The sequence below is a fragment of the Dermacentor andersoni genome, chromosome 2 (assembly GCF_023375885.2).
Source record: "Dermacentor andersoni chromosome 2, qqDerAnde1_hic_scaffold, whole genome shotgun sequence".
NCBI classification, from domain to species: Eukaryota; Metazoa; Arthropoda; class Arachnida; order Ixodida; family Ixodidae; genus Dermacentor; species Dermacentor andersoni.
The window spans coordinates 137,691,778-137,703,969 of record NC_092815.1 but is presented as its reverse complement, the minus strand read 5'-3'; the positions used below and the strand labels follow the sequence as shown (position 1 = coordinate 137,703,969).

At 44.7% G+C, this 12,192-nt stretch overlaps 1 long non-coding RNA gene across 1 annotated transcript; it reads right to left on the bottom strand.

The window, feature by feature from the left end:
* Nucleotides 1-8,967: 8,967 nt before the first annotated feature.
* On the bottom strand, nt 8,968-11,300 carry LOC129387466 (uncharacterized). The gene is made up of 2 exons (XR_008614673.1): nt 11,187-11,300; nt 8,968-9,208 (listed from the first exon to the last, which is right to left on the bottom strand). It is a non-coding gene; the product is annotated as an uncharacterized lncRNA (long non-coding RNA).
* Between the last annotated feature and the right edge of the window lie 892 nt (nt 11,301-12,192).

Here is a 12,192-nt window from a genome sequence, read left to right as displayed (position 1 = left end):
TGTAAGGAAATTTCCAAACTTAACTGCCTTGTCAATACGAATGCTTGGACCTTTACCAAGCTTCTAGTGATCAATGAGTTTACAGTGGTATGTTATAGATATCCTGTCGCATAAAGGTGATCCCTAAAAAGACAAAAAAATGGGTTAACAAATGACTGCCATGGTGCGAAATTCTGATATTGTAGCATAACGATGTACCGCATATGCATCGTTACAGTAGGTGCACATCTTACTGCTTCATGGAAGCGATAGCAAATATACGGACTGAAAATGTATGGCATGCCTTGCTGACACACCTTTTCCTCAGTACTGTTTCGGTGTCTGTGTGTGTAGCGTTCATGAAAAGTTCCACTAGGTTACAGCGCTGTCCAAACAAGTGCTCCTTGTATACCTTCAATTTTCTTATTAACCAATACGCCACGTTTGGACAAATAAACTTTACGTGCCTTTTACATTTATACACTTGCTATGAAGCGTGTATAATCGGCCATATTGGTAAGTAATGTAAGATAACAGCGTGGGAGACGGGGACAAGCAACATTATACACATGTGAAAAGTGTGTCTTTCTTCGTTTGTCCCTGTCTGTTGTACTATTCTTATTTCAAAATAATCACTTTTAAACAGTTGCTGCCTTCACAATGAATGCACGTCGTGCAAAATATGGCAAGTAAAAGAGGCACTATAATACCTTTTAGAGCATAAGAGGAAAATGTTCGCGACCACCATGTTAAGCTGCCATGCACGTGTAACCCAGTAGTTCACTGCACGCAACACGTTCGTTACATCTACTACTACATTATACTAAATTTTTAAGGTGCAAGAAACCCACACAGCACACGAGAGAGAACAACGCGACAGAGTGCCTGCCTACATTGCTACTACGTTACTTGGTACTAGATTCCTTGCTCTCTTATACATCTTTCAGCGGCGGGCTATTTGGTGAACATCAATGACACAAAAACTAAGGTGAGACCCAATTCATGCTAGTCATTTCAGAAGCGTTCATAGTGATACTCTATTCCCGTGCAAATACTGCATTGTGTTCGCACATCCCTACAATATTCTGACGAAATTGGATGTTGAGGTGAATATGTTTTGTGCCACCGGTCACCAATCCTCTTTCGCTCTCGGGCATCCTTTTTTGGACACTAACGTAACATTGAGCCAAATATATAACACAACAAACTAAATTGTGTAACACGTTCATATCAGTGTCACCACAGCTAAGAGGAAACATGGAATTGTGCAGTAATGTGGAGTTTGCACTTTTAAAATGTTGCATTACATTGACCTGCGTTTTCATTTTTGTAATGATTGCATTTTTTATTTCAAGGCATTACATTTAATCTGAGATGTTCCGAGTCAAAAAACTGGTTTTGCGTAGTCTCTTCATCACAACATCGCTATGAAGGTTACTGCATTTTTTTAACATACAACTAACCAGTACACATTGACTCTGCACGTACAGTACGCATAGAACCTTTGCGTAATTGAAATGTGTCATGATATATAGGTTCCATATAGAAGAAAAACAAATGCAAACATGTGCACGAAACAAGAAATGCCACGTTAACTTATTTGGTGATCTACAGGGTTTTCGTGCTTATTTTTTTTTTTTTGCCTTGCCGTGCCTCTGTGCGTACACTGGTACTGACCAACCATTAATAAAATCAGTTGGTAGTAGGACCTCTCTTGAGTATACCTTCTCTGTAGGGTTTCCGTTTTTCACTTGACATGTTTGTCGCACATGCATAAAGTACTACAAGGTGCCTTTATTCGTTGTGACCAGGACAAGGAACTTCTATATCACTATGTTACAGCTATGTTGAGATTGAATGCACAAATTTTTCGCGTGAGAACACAATTACGTTCACACCATACACTTACGACTGACAGCAATCCCGCTTCCTGCAGTGCCGCTGGGCAGACGCGAGGTGCCATTTCGTTTGCCTGGCTGCGACGCCTCAGCCATAGATGAGGTGCCAAGTTGCTGGGAGTCGCTCTGCATTGAAGAAAAACAAATTGTTAAGCTCAAGAGAGGCAGACACTGGTCACAATAGTTACAAAAGGTGAAGTATATTGAGCAATGCAGTAGGCTTTCCTCTTTTAGGTACAGCATTGCCTCCAAGGCCTTCATTTGTAATGGCAACTTGTGCTCCAGCATTGTTTATTGGCTACAAGCTTTATTTACAAAATTTCATTACGCCTTTCCTTATTGCTTTGTTACACAAGACAACAGGACAGGTTAAAGTTTCGAACTGCCAATCCTGGCCTTTCTAAAGGAATACAAATAAACAAAGCAGATTTTCACTTCGCAGTCGCTGCTCATGAACGGCGCAGGTCGCGCCGGTATGCTGCTCGCTGGGCCAAGCAAGGCGAGCACTCGGCTTCTGGCGCCCCCGAGAAGTCCACGGCCGGTAGACCTGCAATGTGGTTTGCGTAAACACTAGAAACAGACGTTACCGTAAAGCATGCGCGCCTCTTTTACTTAGTTTTTCTCGGCGGAGTGGTTGCCTGCGTCAGCCCTAGCACGACTGACGAATATGTTCCACCAACAACGCCACTGCACCACGGGCTTTGTGGGAGGCCCCGCACCACTCAGCAAATTTGGGAGCTCCTCCCACATTTCCTTTTTCCTTTGGGCGGTGAATTTGGGTCCAGATCTCTCGATGATTTAACTAAGCGTGGATTCCTTTCCATAAAGTTGATTGTAATTTCCTGTTGCCGATGGTTTATGTCAGGCCCAATGTCCCGCGGTGCGATGGCGTTGTGATGGACAAACACGGTCGTCTAGAAGCTTGACTGCAGAGGAAGAGAATATATTGAGGAAAACGCACAGACCGCCACTGGACTCTTATTCAGCATCATGAATAAATGCTTCGCAGTACACTCTTCTTGAACTTGTGTGCCTGCATAAAGATTATATGCGCAGTTAACATCACTGCCGTGTGTTCAATTCCGCCACTTACCGTTGCATGTCATATTTCGTCGACGCAGCAGACGATCCAGTTGTCGGTGTGGTACTAGAGGCGATTCGAGTTGCAGGTTCTCTCGATAATCGCAGTTGTGACGACCAGGCATACATCGTCTGGTGCACGATCATTGACAATTTTAGCAGTACTATCGGAGAACGCTCCCAGACAGAAACCATCAGCATGACATACTGTCACCGCCAGCTTACAGGGATTACCCATGCTCAATAGCCGACGTTCCTGCGTCAGCTATTCATTGCAAGCGTAGAGGCTGTAATTTTGCGCTTCAGTTCCAACACTAGTGTCAGAGAATGCACCAAGACAGCAACTATCAACATGACATTTTGTTTCCGTCAGCTTACGGGGATTCTCGGTGGCCGACGATTTGTGGTCAGCTGTTTCATTCATTTAGAACAGCTGCCATTTTGCGTTTCGGTTCGCTAAATTGGCCCTCTGGTGGCATAGTAACAATTGCAGTCGTTACAGTGCCAGACAAAAGTGAAACGCCGCCCTACCGTATACAAAGATGATGCAAATTAAATTTTCAGACACATTTTGTTGTTGCAGGTCGCCCGGCCAAGCTCGTTTCACATCTTCACTCGACAAACCACAACCGAAACTAATAGCAAACGGCTAAGCGGCATTTAATTCGATTTACAATGTCACGGGTGACTTCCAGGGTGCACAAGGCACTACGCTCTTCGTGTACGAGGCCTTCCAGTTCATTTTTGCGCAAGTTCGCATTCCCTTCTGATGACGTCAGCACTCGCCGATGTTCGGAACAGAACGCGCTCTGATGACGTCAGGCCAAAATGGACAGTCCACTAGGTGCACTCTAGCAGAATCGCCCCCCCCCCCCCCCCCCCCCCAGGCCAGAACGCGTCGCAGCCGACGTCCCCTCATCAGCCAGTTCGTTACCAAAGAAGCCGCGATGTCCGCGCACGTGGTACAGAGCAAGAGTAATGTTCGCGGACAGACCCCGCAGCGCCCGCTTGATGTGCACACAAGCATCGCTAGAGTTAAGTGCCGCCAGCGAAGTCAGCAGCGATAAACAATCTAAATAGAGGTTAACTCGGCCGATGAACCGCGACGCCGTCAGGTAGGTAAGCGCCTCAGTGAAAGCAAAGGTCTCTGTGCAGTAGGCGCGGCTCGTGTGTTCAATCCTAAACCTACCCACCTTCCGAAAACTACTGGGGACCCATCACCACGTATGCCGCCTCGGCAGGGAGTTCCGTATAAGAGCCGTCTGTGTAAATATATAAAGCCGGCTCAGAGGACTTAAGCGCTGCTTTGGAAGCCGTAAGACGCGTGAAAAGGAACCTGCTTCGTTCCCCCCGGTGATCCTGCCAGAAGTCGCAAGGTTATTCGATATTGTCAGGATTATAATTCCTCGGGCCAAAGCAGGTCGGCGAAGAGTAAAGAGGTGAAATTCCGCTCGAATGCGTTCCAATTCAAGTGGCAGTGGCGACGCCCGCAATAGAACCTGCATTGCTGCCGTTCTTGTTGGGCGATGTGCACCAGTACATGCAATTAAGAGCACCCTATGGAGCGAGACCGCCTTGAGGCCCAACCACACGCAGCCCGGGATACGCGTCTCGCTACGCGTAGACGTAAGCGTACGCGTCTGCGTGCGCGTACGCGGGTGATGAAGGGAAGGGCATCCAGCCACACGATACGCGCACACGTGCGCGCTTCGCTGCGCGTAGCACAGGGCTGACAGACCAGCGACGGCGGAAACGGTCGTCTTTGGCTTTGAGAAAAGTTTATCTTTAATTTCATTATGGCTAGCCATTTTTATTTATTTATCAATGTTAGAGCTAGTACATTGTTTTTAAGTTGAGAAATGCACGCTGTTCGTATCTATACATCCTTATGGCAAGAAAAGCTACATCAATTATCAACATCACGCGCGATAGCGTCTGCTTGCTCACAACTGCAGCTGACATCTGCGCGCGACCACGCACGACGTTGCTGCCGAGCTCTTGCTTAGCCGCTTGCTTCGCCGGCATCAGCGTTCTCTCCCTACAATGTACCACATGAGAAAGAAGCTTTTGCTGCTGCTGCTCTTGCAAAGGCGGCGGGAGCGCAGAAAGCGTCTGCGGCCTCTGCGGCGACGTTGGTGGGTCCGGCCAGTCTTTCAACTGCGTAAAGAAGAAGGACTTTACGGCTGTGAGTAACTTCTTTCCTTTCGATGATCTACAGTGGTAGAACTAGGAGCCAGTGTTTGGACATGGGGACTTATCTGCGTTAGGACAGCAATTACTTATCAGCGTTTTTAAGTGCGCGCATAAGTGAAAGGGTTAAAGTAGTAATGCAGGGATCGTACTCCCAGCGCGCGAACGCCCAATTCGCAGAACAGCATCGCGTCGTCGGTGCAAGGTTCGTCCAGGTTGACAGCACCGATCGAAACGATAACGTGACGTACGCGAACAGGGGGAACGACAAGAGCAGGGTGTAGTTCGCAAAGCGCGAAAGCATAGGCGAAGATCGGGCTGATTAGCCGCCGGAAGCATACAGATAGTATATTGGATACGTGGTGACGACACCTCACGACGTTTCAACCGCCGTCAGTCTAACCCGTGTATGCCGCACGACATACGGTCATTAACTGTTCAGCTTCAGAGGGTAAGAAGCGCTTGATTCTATTTAACAGACAATCTGTAATACTAATTTGGAGCTGCCTTCATTATTAACAGTAGACCATACTGTTTACACAGAGCTTGTGTAGCACCCTCTTTTCCTGCACAAAATTTGTAAGGATTAAGTTTTGTAATACATTTTCTGCTATTCAATATTTTATTTGATATCCAGATTATTATTTCTTCATTTGATTCGATTCTAAACCTACTTTTCGGTATTAGCACACCCGCACAAAAAGCTAAGGACTGCTAGTTATATTTGTGCCATTAGTATAGCACATAGATTCAAGAACACCTTTTTACACATGTTGGTTGTCTTATATGAAGCTTGTGGACGAGATACGATTTCCAATATTTTCTGTCTCTCAGAAGTGTGACTGTAGAATATGAAGTGTAATGTAATTAAATTTTGACCTGGGGGGCAGGTTAAAATTCTGTGCGACTAATTTCGGAAGTTTCTTGGCAGTGGCCGCTCGATTTTAATATACCATTAACTGGCTCTCCTGTTTTGCCGAACCACTGTTTGGATTCAAGCACATAAACAAAGCAGGGGGTAAAATTAATGATGGCCAGTGGCTATACGTGTGTGTCAGTGAAAAGTGTACAGCTCCTGATACCTGCGCGTGTATGTGGGCAGGGCATGGTCTTGCTGCCAGGCAATAATGCACCATTTTTTACAGATGCAACGGATACGTCAGGATGACCACGGATTTTTCAACAAGTTCTTTCGCAAGGCGCCGGAGCTCTTGGACAAGCTATTGAGCTTTTTAGCAGAGGACCTCACACGGCAGCACCACATTTGAGAAACCCCTGGACCCTGGAGAACGTCTTGCTGTAGCATTGAGGTTGGTAAAGGACAGTTGCCTCTAGAGTAATAATGTGCGATTGGAGGAATACAGAACACCGTTTCTTTGTCATTTAATGTATCATTTATTTTATTTTATTTACATATTACTGCCCGCCGCCTTTTGGAAGCCAAATCAGGAAGGAGTCACAAAACATTGAAGCAAAACAAAAGAAAGAAGGAAACGACTGACAATGAGCGTGCATAAAAAATACTAATACATAATAATAATAATCTATTAATAATCACAGTATACAGAATTATACACAACTATCTATTAACTCATAAACGAATAAAAAAAATGGGACACGAAATGCTGATACAAAATGAGAAATAGTAATGATGGTACTGACAATGCGTGTGAAAAGAAATACAAGAAAAAAATGATCGCATGATCACAGACTGAAAGTTTCCACTTACTGCATCACCAGTGTAACAGTTACGGCTAACTCTAAAAAAAACTGCCATCAACTGGCATCGCACAAAAGCTACCTCAGTGCTTTTGACCTTGCGCAACCTGTAAAACATGCACTGAGGCATGCTTGCACATGTAGTATTAAACAAAGGTGGTCGCTAACCTACGCAAATGAATTTTGATCCTATGTCACCCGAAAAGGGCCCCCACAGCCATGTAGATCATTGTCAAGAAAAATCATGTCATCATAATTAGTATTCAAACAATTGAGACATGCGTACTAATTTTTTTTCAACTTGCATTCAAGCTACTTGGCATCCCGGTAAGACATAAAAGACGTTGCCTTGACTTACTGTGTGGGGATTGAGGCGGCTAGACTCTGCAGTGGTGTGTAAGTCATATAGTGGCGATCGTGCCTGCAAAGTATTAAACAACTGCAGAAGAGCACGACAGCCGCAGAAATTTCTTACATTTTTTTCAGCTTAAGAAATTTTTTAAAGCTCACATGCTGTTCACGGCTCCCGTCAGGTAGCCCTGCTTCCTGCCAGAGAAGCAGGGTCATACGTATAGATGTCTCATTTACACACTGCCTTCAATGTCACTGATTACGTACAAAGACTTTGGCCAAACATCTAATGCAGAACATGCAAAACCAACTCTGGAACTCAGCCACGGAACACAAAGAAAAAAAATGCAAGGAATGTGGCTTGTCGATGATAGTTGTGGGAGAGGTAGAGGTTGTCTATGTTGGCAGTGAACCTCGCCTCCTGGCTATGTGGTGGCAAGACTTTTCCCTTTCTGCTACCTCTTCTAATAATAATAAAACAATTTGAAAAATGCTTGCGCTGCTAGAACGCCCCGACAGGCTTTACAACTTGCAGCATATAACCAAAGTTTTCAATGGGGTCTGGTTGAAGGTTCATTACATTTCTTTTTATTTACAGGCATGTACAGGCATCTCTAGATGCATGCACAAACTCTACATGCACAGGTGGTGAACTCAAAAAGGTTCATTGCTGCAAGACAGGCTGAATGAGTAAACACAGATGAAAGCGATAAACATCTGTCTTGCAACAACAAACCTTCAGTTGCAAGTCAGTGCTTCTTTATCGTAGGTGTGTTGCTAAAACATGTTCACACATCTCTACAGCAGCAATGGCCAGCCAACCAGGCCCACAGATATCAACTTTATGAAATTCTTGAGTACCGCACAAAAATATGGATACAACACAATGTAAAATGAACAAAAAAGAAGAGCTGAGGGGCTTTGACATGACAACAACAAGACAAGGAAACGTATATAAAGCATAAAGGAGGATAACTGTCATTTTATTTGTAGTGTCAACATCAGAAGGAGAAGGGAAATGAAAGTGGACAAAATATAACTTGCCACTGGTGGGAGCTAAAACCAAAACCAATTGAGCTGGAGGCTATTCCACCATCAATTTCATAGAATGTTTATGTGTACTAGATTAGGCTCTTGGAGTGTTCTTGCACGAGTAGCACTGGCTAACACTACAAGGGTGAGATATAGTACATGCACATACAGGCCCAAGAAAGTTTGCAGAGGGATAGCCATTGCTGCAGCTCTACTGGTAAAGCAATGCAAGCATAATTCAAAGGTTGTGGGTTCGTCTCCCATTAGTGGGAAGCTACCTTTTCATATACTTTCATTTTCCTGCTTATTTTTCCATTTTGATATAAAGTAATTAAATTCATCAATGATTTCCTTTTGTTTCATTGTCTCTTGGCTTTATTATACAAAAAGTATACATTAAAAAACATTAATCTTTGAATTACTCTCCTACTTGCATCAATTTAATTTTCAAGTCAAGATGCGTATCCTCACTGACCTCTCTAATGTGTTTGAGCAGAGAGACGGCATAAGTTCGAGGTCGTCCTGTGGTTTGCATCTTTTGATTGCACTTGAAACATTGCCTAATTCCTCCAATATTAACTGACTCTAATCTTTCTTTTTCCTTTTCCTCCCCCTTGACTTTGCTTCAGAAGCAATGCTTCCTAACGTATCCAGCCTACGACTGCCTGCTGAAGCCAGCGATGCTTCTGACTGCGGACTGCTGTGGTGTGCCTCAGAATCCTCAGGAACCAGAACTTCTTGAAACATCGGTGATTCAAGAGATTCCAAAATGTCCTGAGACTCCACAGACTCATGCGACGCCGAAGACAGAGCTAATGCTGGCGCTTGTGACTCTTCACTTGACGGTGATGGCACTTCAAGTGTTGCCAGATCGGAAAACTGGCACATTTTTTGTTAAGATGTCTGCAGCACTTCCCTCCTCACTCGATGGGGGCACTGGTGGAAGGTTGGCGGACATCCTGCATGTGAGCGTAATAAGGTTTGCACATACTGTCAATGTGTAAATAATGTGCCAGTCTGGATGCAAAAATATATGAAGGCTCAAATCCGTCCGCATTTGTTTTAGTGTGCGATTTTATTAGAGTACACTGAAGCTCTGAATCAGTTTTGTAGGGACAAAAGTGGCTTGCCTACACAACCAGAATGAACAGTTTCTGCATGCGCGTAAGTGTAGCTTTTGTATCTTTTTCTGTTTTTGCTTGTGATGCATTTAAGCAGTTCTTACGAGATCTGTATGCCTAAAGCCTAGCGATTACTTCTACTCAAAACAGTGCATGATATTTGGAATGTTTCAGTTTTGAAATAATTAGCAGGAAGCATTCCACTACATTTACTCAGTAAAACCACTTAATAAATTTCGTGTTGAAAGACCTATGCTTGCACTTTCTAAACATAGAGTAGTAGTACTGTTAGGTCTTGCTTTAGCATAAGGCTCTCTCCTGTTCTAGTTTTTCTACTTGAAACGTTCTTGGCTTGTAACTTTGTTTTCCTTTCACTTGTTTGTAAACTTCATCTCATTCTAAACTGTTTTTCTTAACTGAATGTACGTCTAAACACAGTGTGAAGCTGTGTACGTAGTAGTCAGTGCATTTGTTGTTTGTATTTAGGAAGTTACGTCTAATAATGTTTGTCTTCTTGCCATCTGCCTTGTAAAGGGTGTTTTGGCCCAGCAAAGCTGACCTTAGCGAGCAAACCCTTCCAGAAGGTTTCTTACAGCCAAGCTTTTTTTGCCTCTTCTCTGGACTTTCCTACCGCTGCTCCTACTGTCTTGCCAAATAGCTCGCCTCATACTGATATTAATGTAGTCGTTGAACCATTGTCATCCCAGCTGACTACTGGCTACTGTGTTGCACGAGTAACCAGTACTGGACGTAATGCAAATACCAATTAAAATAATGTAACTAGATCGTGGTTTTGGCATGTAAAATTTCAATAATCATGTTTTGCACAGTGCGAATGTGTTAAACTGGATCATCTAGTCCTTCCTTGGAAATTTCGCTAAGCAGGAACAGCGTTCTCCACAAACATAGTGAAAGCTTCGCTTAAACCAGTAACCACAGCACCTGGGATCTGCAGAATAACCGCAGGCTGATAATTAAGTAAGGACACTGCTGAGCAGACACAAAAAGAATGATCAATTACACAGCTGACAATGTCAGTACTATGGCGCATTTATTCCTACAGCATGATGACACTGAATCAATCCCTAAGCAAGCTAGGTAATATTTGAAGGTCTGTGATGAAGCACCGATTTGCACACTGCTGGCAAGCAACAAAATGCAAAATTAAAACTGTGCATTGAAGTGCCCAAGGTACACGTGAATATAGCAACATTCAATACTCAGTTAAATACTGGCCATTGACTTGCACGCTGCCTTCTAGGATCAGTGCATAGAATAAAAAAAACTACTTGGATGTTTTGTGTTTTGTTTTTGTGTGTGCATCATGCAAGCCCCTTTCTTTTTATCCATCCTGCTAATTTGTATGTGATATTCTCTGTACTTCTGGCTTATGCTTTATTGTTAGGTTTTTAAGTGCTATTTTACTTGTTATTTTGTACCTGTATTTCTGCTTTCTCTGCTCCCCACTGCAAAGCCAAACTGGGTTTGTGGGTACTTAAATAAATAAATATACAGAGCTATTCTTGTACTGCTTGTATGTCCCCTTACCGGATCACATTTAACGAAATATGCGATAATCGGAGCGGCGATGCAGCACAAATATTTTATCGCCAATTAGACAAAGCTGAATATAATGCATACTGTGCGTCGACTTCCTTGTGTAAGCACAATCTTGAGTAGATTCCCATAAGTGCGGTGCATTGCCAGCTATAATACAAACATACGGCATCGCCGGTCAACGTGGTAAAGGGAAAGCACTAAAATCCCGTGTCATTTTTAACACGCCGGCTAAGATGGAGGCTTCAAGATCACTTACGGTCTACACTCCATTGTGTAGCGCAGAAACATCATCTGGTCGAAAAACAGCCAGATGACGTCGTCGTGAACGTCGACTGGCACGGCGCGGCTCTTTTCTTTCTGAAACGTCTTCCCAGGCGCCAAAATTTATTCCCCAGGGACTTCCATCACTTCTGCAGCGCCGTGATAACGTCATCTGCACAGATGAAACGCGTTTTCGACATCTGCGAGTCGGCTGATGAGAGAGGCAGCTTATGCCAGTGCCACACAGCTAGGCTTTCGATCGCGATCAAATTTCTCGATCACGATCGGTTCTACGCAGATTGCGCAGTACAGGCAATCGTGATCACAAAATCCGATCCCGATCGGGCTCGATCGCGATTGAAACTGCTCCGGTATGACGCCCGTATAAAATTCCGAGCACTCACCTGTTCGGCAGCGTTGGGCATGACGATCCACGACCACCTCGTCAAGTGCTTGTTCTAGTGGCGCTTGTGTTTCGCCTGCTACCAAAGCGCAGGTCGAGCCTCACCGCAGGCGATCAGCGCTTCGTTGTTGATCGCCTCCATAGCCTCTGTGCTCTATCGACACGAAACCAGCAGCGACTCCCGGCGTCTCCGCACGATTCTGAAACTTCAACAACCTTTCCGAACCGCCGGAAGTGTACATGCGGCCCACGTGACGTCGGTGCACAAGCTGCCACTTCCGTCGCGTACGCTCAAAATGACGCCCAAGATCAAGACCTCCTTGACGCGCGCGTTTCCTGCGCGTCTGCCCTCTCTAGACGCGTAGGACAGGCGCGTACGGCCTCGCAGACGCGTGACGCGCAGCCAGGCACGCACGATTCACCGCGTGTGGTTGGGCCTTTCGACTTCGAAAAGCTGTCCGGGAACTCAGACCACCAAGCCGGAGCGGTACAGGTGAGGGCAGGGAGAACCACTTGCCGATAGAAAGTTCGAATTGCAAGAGGGCTGTCAGCGTAGTGCATTTGAAAGTAGGTTATAATTTTACGTGCATGAATTTTC